Raw genomic sequence first — 11610 nt, 5'->3', positions numbered from 1 at the left:
CCAGTGTGGAGTGCGTTTGTGCTGGCCGCCTGCTTGCAGTGCTCTGGTATTTATAGCAGGGGGTGCATGGCCAGGGCGATCAGGCTGTGCTGCAGGGAGCCGACTTCATTATGTGATTAGGCAGACGCGCACATGCCTCTCTTCGGGGCTCTGCGCATTTAATCCCCAGGTCAAAGTCACCCGCGACTAGCGCTCACGTGTGCTTGGGCCGGCGGAGCATGACCGCATCCGGGCGCGGCGGGGGGCGGGGGGGCCTCCTGGGGGTCGCTTTAATGGACTCAGAGGAAACTTGTTAAATATGTTTTGTGCTGACATGTGATGCCATTCTGGCTCTGAAGTGCCCAGTTTCCTGAGGTCTGATGTCATCCCCTCAGCACTTGTTTGTGAGGTTTAGATATATGGCACCCCTTTATAGAGAGCCATGAGCTTTTATAGGGTCGTGAACCCCAAAAGCACTCATAAACCATTTCTGCGCATCTTGTAGGCCAGTGCTACAGACCTCTGCCTAATCTGCACTACTGCACTATTGTTACTGTGTCTCTGATTTGCTGACTGCAAAATACATGGTAACTGGTGTCTAATATTCTACATTGTTGTCTTGGTGTAAGCAATTAAACTTCTCCATGGCAACCTGTCAGATGTCTGATAAAATGTTCCCGTGTATTCTGAACTCTGCGTTCCATTTTGTCTGATGAAGGGACTACAATGAATTAAGCTACTTTTCAGAATATATTCATACATATACACAGTCTTGCTGAAATATGGTAAGACATGTTATATTTCATTGATGGCTCATGCATAAATTCTGTATTTAGCAATAATAATGTTAGTGCAATACAAATTTATGTACGTTTAGGCATTAGGTATATTTATATAGTGAGCCGCTAAACTTGTTCATTCATGGGAGATCTTTAAACACAGGTTTTGAGATGGTGCCAGGAAATCGTTGAATTTTTAGAGGTCTGTTGCAGGTTTGTCTGTAGATTGTTGGAGCGTATGCAGATTTTATGTACTGCGTGCACTGAAAGGTTTTTATATGATAGTGGCTTATGAAGTATTTCAATTAAGTTTATTGCCTGTGTATTACCAAGTTACAGTGTATATGGGGCCTTTCCATTATAATGCAATAAATAGGTAATGCACGTCTGTTCTCTGTGTACACATTAGCCCATTTATTTATAAATTCTCTAAGAGAAAACTGGATGTTCTTCAGAAACCTCTGTGCTTACATCCTGGGTGCCGTGATTATCCAGGTCTCTTGGGTATAAGGGAACTTGCATAGAGTGGCACAATGGAAAGAACTGGTGCCTTTTAAAAGTGTGAGTACTGAATGGTGTACAGTATCTACTGTACGTGCACATATTGTGTTTTTTGTGGTTCCTTGCCTTTCTTTTAAATGTATTGCTTTATTGTGTTAGTGTAAGCATTTTGAGCCTGTCTCCTGAACAGCACTCCATTAATAATAATAATAATAATCTCAAGAATCATCCTTTTTAAACATTTTGACTTTTTCTTAGTGTTTCTGTCTGCAGGACATGGCCTTTTGGTCTTTATCTATAGGAGTGATTTCATTAGCCCTGTTGTGCGTTGCACCTATGTTGTCATCAATACATGTTCCCCTTTGCTGGTTCAAGGAAATGTAGCCCTCTTCTACTTATGTTCCCCATGATGTCTTTAACAGGGAAATGCTTGTTTAACCTCTGGCTTATTATCGGTCGGATGTATTAATTATCTCGAAGGAAACACTGCCTTTGTGGTGAATCATGACCTTAAACAATAATTAATATGTGACACTGTTTGTTTCTTGTTTCTAAACGTTGAGTAGAGAAACATTACCTTGTTGATGCTCAGCATTATCTAGTTTGTCATTTCCTGTTCTTGTGTTGCCTGGAAGCATGGTTGCGGTGGTTAATGTTTGGAAGGTAAGCACATTGATATTATGGCCACAACACACTGCCTGTGACTTTGGTCTTATTTAACTGCCTAATGCCTGCATTTCTGTTCTCTGACACTCCATATAGGTTTGCTCCAAGAGTTTGTCTATGGTGTGAGCTTGTATGTATATTGGCTTGGATTTGTTTATCACACTTTCTATATGTAATACAAATAGCATATAAACATAATAGATTAATTGCTCCCTCATTACAGTAAGATGATTCCCAAAGATTTTCTTGTTCCAAGATGTACTATTGTATGAACATTTTTATTCTTGATTATAGCTTGAAGGAAAGGGCCCATAACTGATGTTGATACTGCATGAAAATTGCAATAGGCTATGCAAACTGGCCCAGTCAATGAGCCTTTCCCCATTTGCTAAAAATATGATTGGCTGAGATGTAACACCAGCTATGGAAAACCAAGCATTAAGCTTGGTTGCAGGGATTTTAAAACTCCCCTGACAGAGGTGGTCTTATTTGAAATGGCAATGATTGCTAAATCGATAATGCGTTGTGAAAGTTTTTGCGGAGCACCTTTAGTCAGGTGAAATTGTGCATGCTTTTGACATCATCGCACGCTTCTGAATCTGATTTTGAAATACTGCATTGAGCCAGACTGAAGATAAGATATATGGATGCACTAGTGTCATCTTTTCACCCGCGTTGTGGCGTCTTAATCGGACAGGTTAGTCCAGGAGGGAGGAAATGGCTGCTTTTGAACACGATCAAGAGTGCAGCATTTTATTACATGGCGGGAGACCTTTAGATGGAGCAGCATTCTCCATCTTGATTTGGCATGTGGATCAATCAGCTATACAGTATGGGCTCGCACATTTCACAACACCAGCGGAGTTGTGGGGCTGGACCTTTGGAAATGGAGAGAAATTGGGCTTTTCAAAAAAATGAAATCGGTTTTCCGGGCTGTGCAATTTATCGCCAGCCAACTACTAGGCCTGTTATGTGAGTTCAATAGGGAGCACTGTTCAGTTGCCATTAAGGTAAGTTTTTTTTTTTTTTTTTTTTTTTTTTTTTCCCCTCACCTGTTCTGTGCAAGAAGCACAGATTAATTTCCTGTAGCTTGCATGGTCTGCATGTGGTGACCTCCCCGGTGCTGAATGAATTGCCAGTAATCACGAAATGGTACAGTGGCGACGGCTATTATTCTGGGCCCAGATGGCGTCTCTCTAATCGACTCCTCCAGCTGCACTTTCATGTGCGATAGGCCTAGCTCCGGCTATAACATGATGGAAGTAGAGCGGCTACGGTGGTGCAATTACCGCGGTTTTGTCAATCACCGTAGAAAGGAGCAAAGCTGTGAAAGAGATGCTTAAAAAATGAACTGGCTGGTGGATTTCGGGAGGGATCCCGAGGGGAAGCTGGGACACCTTGCCCTCGATCTGTCCCCCTCCATCCTGTCCAATAGAGGCGCAGCATCAAGCGTCTCCGTGGATACACTGACTGCTTTTCTGGGTCTCACCCGCAAACACAGGTGCAGATTTGGAGTGATAGTAACACTCGGGAGATGTGTGAGGCTAATACGTTGATATTTTGCTGTTTATAAGTAAACCGTTATTTTAAACTACAGTAGTTTAAACTACAGTTTCCCCTCTCGACTTAGAATTACCAGTTGTGCCTTTTGAGGGATTGAAGTGCCTTAGGAGTAGTCCTGGTCAAGTGTGTACACGCCTTGTCCATGATGCAGTTTTACACACTACATTCCACTCTGTGCTGTAAGAGAGAGAGATGATTGGAGGAGAGGGCTGATGATGACTGATGATATGTGAGGAGGGTGGTCATTTTTTAAGATGGAGAATTGTAATTGCATTTATAATGTCTTCTTTGGACGGGGAAGTTTTTGTTGTAATAAACTGCTGGCTTGGTCTCCTAAGGAAACTGCTCCTGCCACATCCCCTCTGGACACTCACATTACATTACACAGCAGGGAGTGAGAGGAATTGGTGACCGTTCCACATTATTGTTCTACAGTGGAGCATTTTTTTTTTGCCAGGAGGGCATCTGTTTAATCCAATTGTTTTAGCCTCGGTGGAGCATGGTGTATTTCACCACACTCTTTCATGTTTGACAGTGATGTAGCGCATCAGTCCGAATGTTGAATGTTTGATTCATGTTGTTGTCGTTGTCGCTGTTGTAATTAAATTCCAGTGCTCAGCATTGGGGGAGGTAATGTTGCACCTCTCTCTGCCTGCATGATCACTCCCCCCCCCGCCACTGCCAGCCCACTTCCTGCCCTCTCAGGTCTTGGCTCTCCTAGATAGCTGATTGGTACATGGGACCAGTACCTAACCTAGAGAACATGCACCTGAGTCTCTCAGAATGGAGTGTTTGGAGGTCACGTGTGGACCCAGCATCACCTGTGTGAGGTCAGATCTGAGTGCTTTTGAGGAGGTTTAGGAAAAGCAGCAAACAATATGTGTACGCCCTGTATTAGCCTTATAGTACCCCCCTACGAGGTGCTGCCGTGGGGGAAATTTCTGCTCGTTTGTTTGGCTGTTTACATGCCAATTTAAAAGCATACACTGCCAAAGTAACTGATGCAACTATGCAATATAACACACAAAAAATGACAAGTTATTTACATTGATGTCTTTTTTGTGGTATGCACACATTGGATTTAATGGAAAGGATACTCTAGGGATAGATATGAAATTACAAAAGTAGATTACAATGCAAAACGATATCAAAGATAAATAGGCATCATGTTAATGGACTGCAGTTATATAGTCCTATTCACAATCTCAAATTACTTTATAGAGTGAAGCTCAACCATGTCATCTTCCAACAATGTGTAGCACCCAGTGGTCAGAGCAGAGGACTGAAATATCTACAAAAAAAAAAAGAAATAACATGTTTCTGAAATACCCTCATCCAGTCCTGTGCTACTTATTCTTCCAAACCGTATCCTGTCCTTCGGGTCAAACAGTCGCTGAAACTACAGTGTACATGCTGGCATCAGTGTAGTGGCCTTTTGGTCAATATGTGCATCCTGTCATTCTAGCCACAAGTCTATAATAGCAGCTTTTCACAATGACTGCTCTCACCGCCCACTTCATGGATTTGTCCCTCCTCCCCGCAGTACATGTATGAAATCAGCGGCGTGGTAAATCAGACATGCCCGTCGGGGGAGCCGCATCGATCGGAGAAAACGCGCAGTTTGTATCAAATGATTTTCAGAGACTAATGATGGAGAAAGGGTTGAGGAGATTAAAAAGAGGGGAAGAGGGAAGGCGCGCTTCGCCGCGCTCTCTGCAGTCCGCCTGAGAGGCTGCTGGAATCAGCCATGCTTCCTCCTCTTACTGATGATGAATTAATGAGGTAGCTTCATCCCTGTGGAATGTCCTGAGACGGTTACTTCCTTTGGAGCCAGATCAGAGCCTCATGATCTGCTTTTTCAAGGTTGTGCGTCTGCATGATCTGTTTTTTGAAGGTTGTGTATCTGCATGATGTTTTTTGAAGGTTGTGTACAGTATCTGCGTGAGCTGAGGACATTGACAGATTGCATGCAACAGATTTCAGAGTTTTCATACCTTTTGTACTGTGCTTTTACCGTTTGTGCATTTTATGAATGGCCTTGTATAATGGATGTTTTTTTTTTTTGTTTTGTTTTCTGGGATGCACTTAAGGCAGCAGCTTCTAGATTCAAAGCCTTATCAATTATGTGCTTTCGTTAGAGAATCCATGGGCGTGTTTTTAACTCGGACCCCAGTCTTCAGTTTTGCCTTCTGGTAAGCTCTGTGTAGCGGATGGTTGTCATGGTTTCTCCTCCTTTCCAGTCTGCGCTCTCCTCATGATAGTCGCTCTCTCCGTCGTGGCGCTCACAGCATGGCCGTCCTCCCATTGGGAAGCATTGACAAACACAAGTCTCTCATCTTTCTGTGATGAAACCAATCATATTAAAGCAGGGGTGAGCAATTCCATTCCTGCAAGTCCGGTGTGTGTGCATGTTTTCCTTTTCACCGATTACACTGGCCAAACGAGCTAATTAACTGAATACACTTGCTGGTTTAACTGCAGATTAGACCACAATAAAATGTTTAATGTTTGGACGCAGGGGCAGTCTTCAGCTGTCATTCATGAACTTATCAGTTATAATATCAGTTACTAAATGTTTGGGCTGATTAAATAATGAATAGCAGAAGTTGGCATGAAATCCAGAAACATATACGGCCCTCCTTGCCCAGTCCTGTTTAAGAGGATAGTCTTGTAATTATTCAGAGCTCCTGTAAGGCTAAATCAGCCTTTGGACTTTTGAACACTTCATTGTTGAAAATGCAGTTAATATAAAATCCTACAGTCCCTGCTTTGCGCATTATTATGCACGCACACAAATTGCACACACAAGGCTGTTATTTATATTACTCAAACATAGTATAACATACTCTAAGATGACATAAGCTCAGTGTTTTGATCGTGGTCCCATTTAAAATAATGCAGGGAGGAAGTTATTTGTGTTATTTCTGCCTGATTACTTCTCATACAGTTCAGTGCATATGTCATTTGCATAATTAGATATTAATTGGCAGCTTTTATGAGTTTGGACAAGCGAAGCCCACACAAGCATGTGTTTCAGTCATATTAATTGCTTGTCTGAACAGAGCTGATCTACTTTTTATCATTAATTTTTAATATATTTTTTCTTTGTAAATTTGGCATACAAGGTGGGGTTGAGCATGTCCAATTCCCATCCTAATTTATAATTGTCTGAAACCACAGCCGCATTCCCCCCAAAAAACACATGGTATCACCAGCTGCTTCTTTTCACACCTCAGACCTAAGCTTGCATATAGTGGAGTCAGAGGAAGACCTTCCATATGTGGCTTTAGTATGCAGTCCATGGAAACCTGATCGACCAGCGGGTACCCTGGGTGACTGAAGCCTCACATACCCTAGGCAACACAATCGGCAACTGCGCATCACCCTATTGAGCTACTGGCCCCTGTCATTACTGCTGTGTTGGAGATTTGATCTGAGACCATGGGGCTCATCCATGCACCACAGCATGGTAGCTTATTTGAATGAACCACCCAGCAGCCTAGTCTATATTTTTAATGGGTTTAATGGGTTTTTTAATTGTTGCTCCGTCGGGTGCACTTTGAGCTGAGGGGGGAGGGGCCAAAGAGAGGCGAGGAGTCTATGTCTCACATCTGAGGTCCTCTCTCAACTATGCGTCCTTTGTTCCCATCAGACACCATGAGAGATGCAGGCATTTTTATGGAGCTTTGAGGACAGTTCCAGCGCTCATGCGCTTGGAGGGAGTAATCCTGGAGTCGAACAGACGCTGGCTTCTGAAGAGGGACATGGTTCAGTCCCTCGCATCTTTCTGCTTGCAGACGGTTGGCTTCATCCCCAAGCAGTCCAACCCCCCCCCCCCCCCACAAATTCAGGCTCAGACCCTGTGAGGAATAGTCCCAAAGAGTCTTGTAACCCTCTCCAAATCAGTTTATCAGGCTAATGTGGCCAATGTACATCTACATATTTATGAGAAGATTTGGCAACACAACAAGTGTGAGGTGGCTATGTGCTCAGTTACACAAAAGAGTTAATACCAACACCCCCTAATGAGTGTGTCCCATTACTCAGAAGACTGTGAATGTTGTCAGTCATGGAACCTGACTGTGTACCAGTCATGTGCTCCAGCCAAGTGTTGCTCTCTGGAAGTGGGATTGAGGTTTAATGGCCTCCTTTGTGTATTGAGTTGGTGTTACTTCCACCTCATTTGTGTGTCTCATTTCCTATGTTGTATACCAGTATTAATTTATGCTGAAACCACCTCCAGTCAGTCATCAGTAATGAAATATGACACGTTAATGTGTTTCCGACTCTGGTACATTATTCAGACTATAATTGCTATTTTATTCCCAATGTGGTCACAAGCGTTAGAGCCGCAAAGCATATCAGCTTATGTGTTGGTGCTTGTCTGTTGACCTGGGTCAGTGCTGTTGGTGTCTGCTTTATTTTGAGCTGCCAGGAGAGGCATTTTCCTCTTCACTCTCTGCCTTTTTAACCTGTAGCTTCATTTAGGTCCCTCAAGCCGGTTGATTAATTTCCGCCTTTGACCTGTAGTTGAATTTCTGTCTCTGTAGCCTGTGGCTCAGTGCTGGTCTCTTTAAGGGAAAGTGCAGAATCACAGCAGAGGTGAAACTGTGACACTGCAGAACTGACTGCCAGCTGGGAGATGGCTGCTTAATCCTGGGGAATTATTTGAGCAGCTTTATTTATTTATTTATTTATTTATTTTGTATCTGTTTCTTTATAGCTCAGCACTGTTAGGGTGGAATTCTATGGTTCCACTCCAAGTTAATTGTCTTTGCTGTTCGCTGTGTGACTTACCCGTGTGGTAGTTTAATTCTGTGGTGTTTGTGGTGGGAGTGTATTACAGATGGAGAACAGTGGCAGTGGCCTTTAGTGCTCAGCTTTAGCCCCCCCTGGCTAGTACCCCTGTGAAGGGGGGGGGCGCGTTGATGGGAACACCGTTTTGGTCAAAATCGAAATTGCTCTGCCCCTGTCCGTTAAAGGCGGTTTGGAGGTTTCCATGGCAACTCTGGGAGGACTCCACACCTGAATGAGCGGACTGGTGGTCTCTCCCTGGCGCAGGATTCCAGGGCTCTGCATGGGCTGGGGGGGGGGGGGGGGGGGGGTCTGTGCTGCACTATTGATCCCGACATCAGCCACTGAGCCAGAAGAATCCGAATGAGCCTCCCCCAGTCTCCAGCTCTCACAGGAGAGGCCCTCCGTGTCGTAGGAGAGAGAGAGAGAGAGAGAGAGAGAGAACTCGCGTTCTCAGTGAGCCGTTCTCTCCGTGCAGGCTGATTCAGCCCTCGCTCTCTGCTAATGGGTCAACATTACCACTGCGATGCAGCTCTCCGCTTTTATCGTCTCATTACGGGCCTTACCAGGGTGCCATGATTTCATTTTGGACTGAAGGAGATGCGCAGATACCCCACAGGTGGAGATAGGGAAGGTGAGCAGGGTCTGTAAGCGCATGTAAAAGCACCCTTTCTCATGGTAACTTTGGTAACCCTTCCCAGGATTCCACATGCACGGTTCTGCGCAAGTGAACCCAGCACCGGGAGAGCCAGCAGATTATTGATTATTCCTCTGTATTTGCTATTTGCACAAATACAAAGACCTTCAGTTTTCCTCTGTGGGGAAATAGCCTTTTTTTTTTTTTAAACTTATCCCTTCCGTATATTCCAGATGCATTGTGTATGCCCTGGGGTCTGTGAGTGGGTAATTGCATGATGGTGTGAGCTCTGCGATATCAAGGCTGCGGGAATCGAACATCGGCAGCCCTCTTCCAGGAAATGAAATTTCACGGGAGCTCTTTTCAAAACAGCAAGAAATGTAAAACATAAAGATAATATTATGGACAGAAACATTTTTTTAATTGTCCCCTAAAAAGGCAATTAGGTTCAGAAAGAATGTAAGTGAAAAGTGCGTCGGATGGATGTGCTTCTAGGTTTATCATGTAAATCTGGTAATTGCTCATAAAAAGGATTTGTACCACATGCAGAATACCATGGTTATAAGATTGGAAAAATGTATTTTAGACTCATACAATTAGATAACTGCTTATAGAAAATCTAGTATTAATGTGTTATAGACATTACTGTTGAAACCTTTGTCAGTTTGTCAAAAGTGGTAAAATGCGCTCTTTGGTCTATCGAACGAACTCTTCTCTTTAAAATGAACATCACATTGAGACGGACTTGCTTAACCGAGATGCTGAAAAACTTTTTTTGTTTTGTAGAAATTAAGAATATTTCATTTCGCCGAGAACAAAAGATATTTACTGTTCTGTTCAACAACTTTTCTTGTTTTTTAATGTTGTGGGAGTGCCCAAAGCGCCGGAGCTATTTTTGTGATTGTTATGTTCCTTTATTTTCGGCGTTCGTGCCCCTGGCCGTCTCCCGCTCGTTAATTCAAAGCCTCCTCGGTCCGCGCGCTAATAAGGGCTTGATAAAATATTAAACCCTTGTATCCTCCGGAGGTGAGTTTGGGATCCTGTCGTCTGCGTGTTCTGGAGTTTGTGCCTCTTCCTGTCCTGTTTTCGCCCTCAGCTCTGCCAGGTAGAAGCAGTGCAGATCCTCTGCTCTGTTCCTGCGTTTCAAAAGCTTTGCGCCGGCGACCGTTGTTCATGAAATCGGCGGTGTCCAGCTACATCGAAGACGCTGTCTGGAGCCTGGCCTTGATTAAATTAAAATTTGTCCTTCACATTGTCTGTCGATGTCGTGTGTGTATTAATTCTGATGCTTGCTTTCTGAGTTAAATCTGAAGATTAATGTAGCCTGTCTGTGTGCCTGTACAATTTTTTCTTTGCAAGGCTGTATTAAGCCTTTGCCATAGTATTCCAATTACTATGCTCCAGGATTGAATCAATTCTTCAACGAAAACATACAGTACACCTCCAAACCACCACAAATATCGAAGACGGCTTGTTACCAGCGCACAGACTGTGGTACGAGTCTGTCCAGGAGTGCACTACGACAGCCCTCTGCATGCAGCTACTGTATATAAAAGGACCACAGTCAGTGTAGGTTTTTACTCAGTAGTTTAACTTTGAAGTCGAGCTCTTGCATGTTGCGAGGTTCTTTGCGCAGGTTGTGATCTCCTGTGTTCAGGGTTTGCCTGCGGGCTGGAGAGAGCTTCATTATCTCTGTGGCCAGAAGGAATGTTGAAGTGGCCATTTTCCACTCGCCGTCTTTCCTCTCGCCCCAGTGCTCTTCCCCGAGCGCGCTCCTCTTATTGGTGTGAAGAGGCAGGGAACGGCCGCTCTCGATTGGCTCTTGGTTGCATTAGCGCATGGAGGGCATTGTTGCAGTCGCCGAGGGCTCTTGATTGCTCTTCAGGTCTGCACTTGAGGTGCGGAGGGCACCCTCTGTGGCACTCTCCTTGCAAATGAACCTGCACAGAGCCAGCTGTCCCTCATACAGACAACACATATAGAAAAACAGCATGAGCTCATACTGTACGGGGTAGTTGTAACAGCACATACCGTGGGGGGTAGTTATTAGTGCTCATGCATTGGTGGGTGGTTATAACAGCACATACAGTGGGGGATAGTTATAACAGCACATACAGTGGGGGGTGGTTATAATCGCACATACGGTGGGGGGTAGTTATTAGCGCTCATGGAGTGCTGGGTGGTTATAACAGCACATGCAGTGGTGGGTGGTTATAACTGCACATAAGGTGGGGGGTAGTTATTAGCACGCATACAGTGCTGGGTGGTTATAACAGCACATACAGTGCTGGGTGGTTATAACAGCACATAGTGGGGGATAGTTATGACAGCACATGCAGTGGGGATGGTTATAACAGCACATAAGGTGGGGGGTAGTTATTAGCACGCATACAGTGCTGGGTGGTTATAACAGCACATACAGTGCTGGGTGGTTATAACAGCACATAGTGGGGGATAGTTATGACAGCACATGCAGTGGGGGTGGTTATAACAGCACATGCAGTGGGGGTGGTTATAACTGCACATGCAGTGCTGGGTGGTTATAACAGCACATGCAGTGCTGGGTGGTTATAACAGCACATGCAGTGCTGGGTGGTTATAACAGCACATGCAGTGTTGGGTGGTTATAACAGCACATGCAGTGGTGGGTGGTTATTAGCGCATACACTGCAGCTGCTCTCCGTGTGATCT

General features: G+C 44.4%; 1 protein-coding gene across 7 annotated transcripts in view; it reads left to right on the top strand.

Moving 5' to 3' along the window:
* The window catches only part of LOC118227886 (serine/threonine-protein kinase BRSK2-like), a 109203-nt gene that overhangs the window by 1641 nt on the left and 95952 nt on the right, over positions 1-11610 (top strand). The window lies entirely within an intron of this gene.

This window comes from Anguilla anguilla, chromosome 5, assembly GCF_013347855.1.
Source record: "Anguilla anguilla isolate fAngAng1 chromosome 5, fAngAng1.pri, whole genome shotgun sequence".
Classification (NCBI taxonomy): domain Eukaryota; kingdom Metazoa; phylum Chordata; class Actinopteri; order Anguilliformes; family Anguillidae; genus Anguilla; species Anguilla anguilla.
The sequence above is the reverse complement of the archived record's forward strand: the minus strand, read 5'-3'. Positions and strand labels throughout refer to the sequence as shown.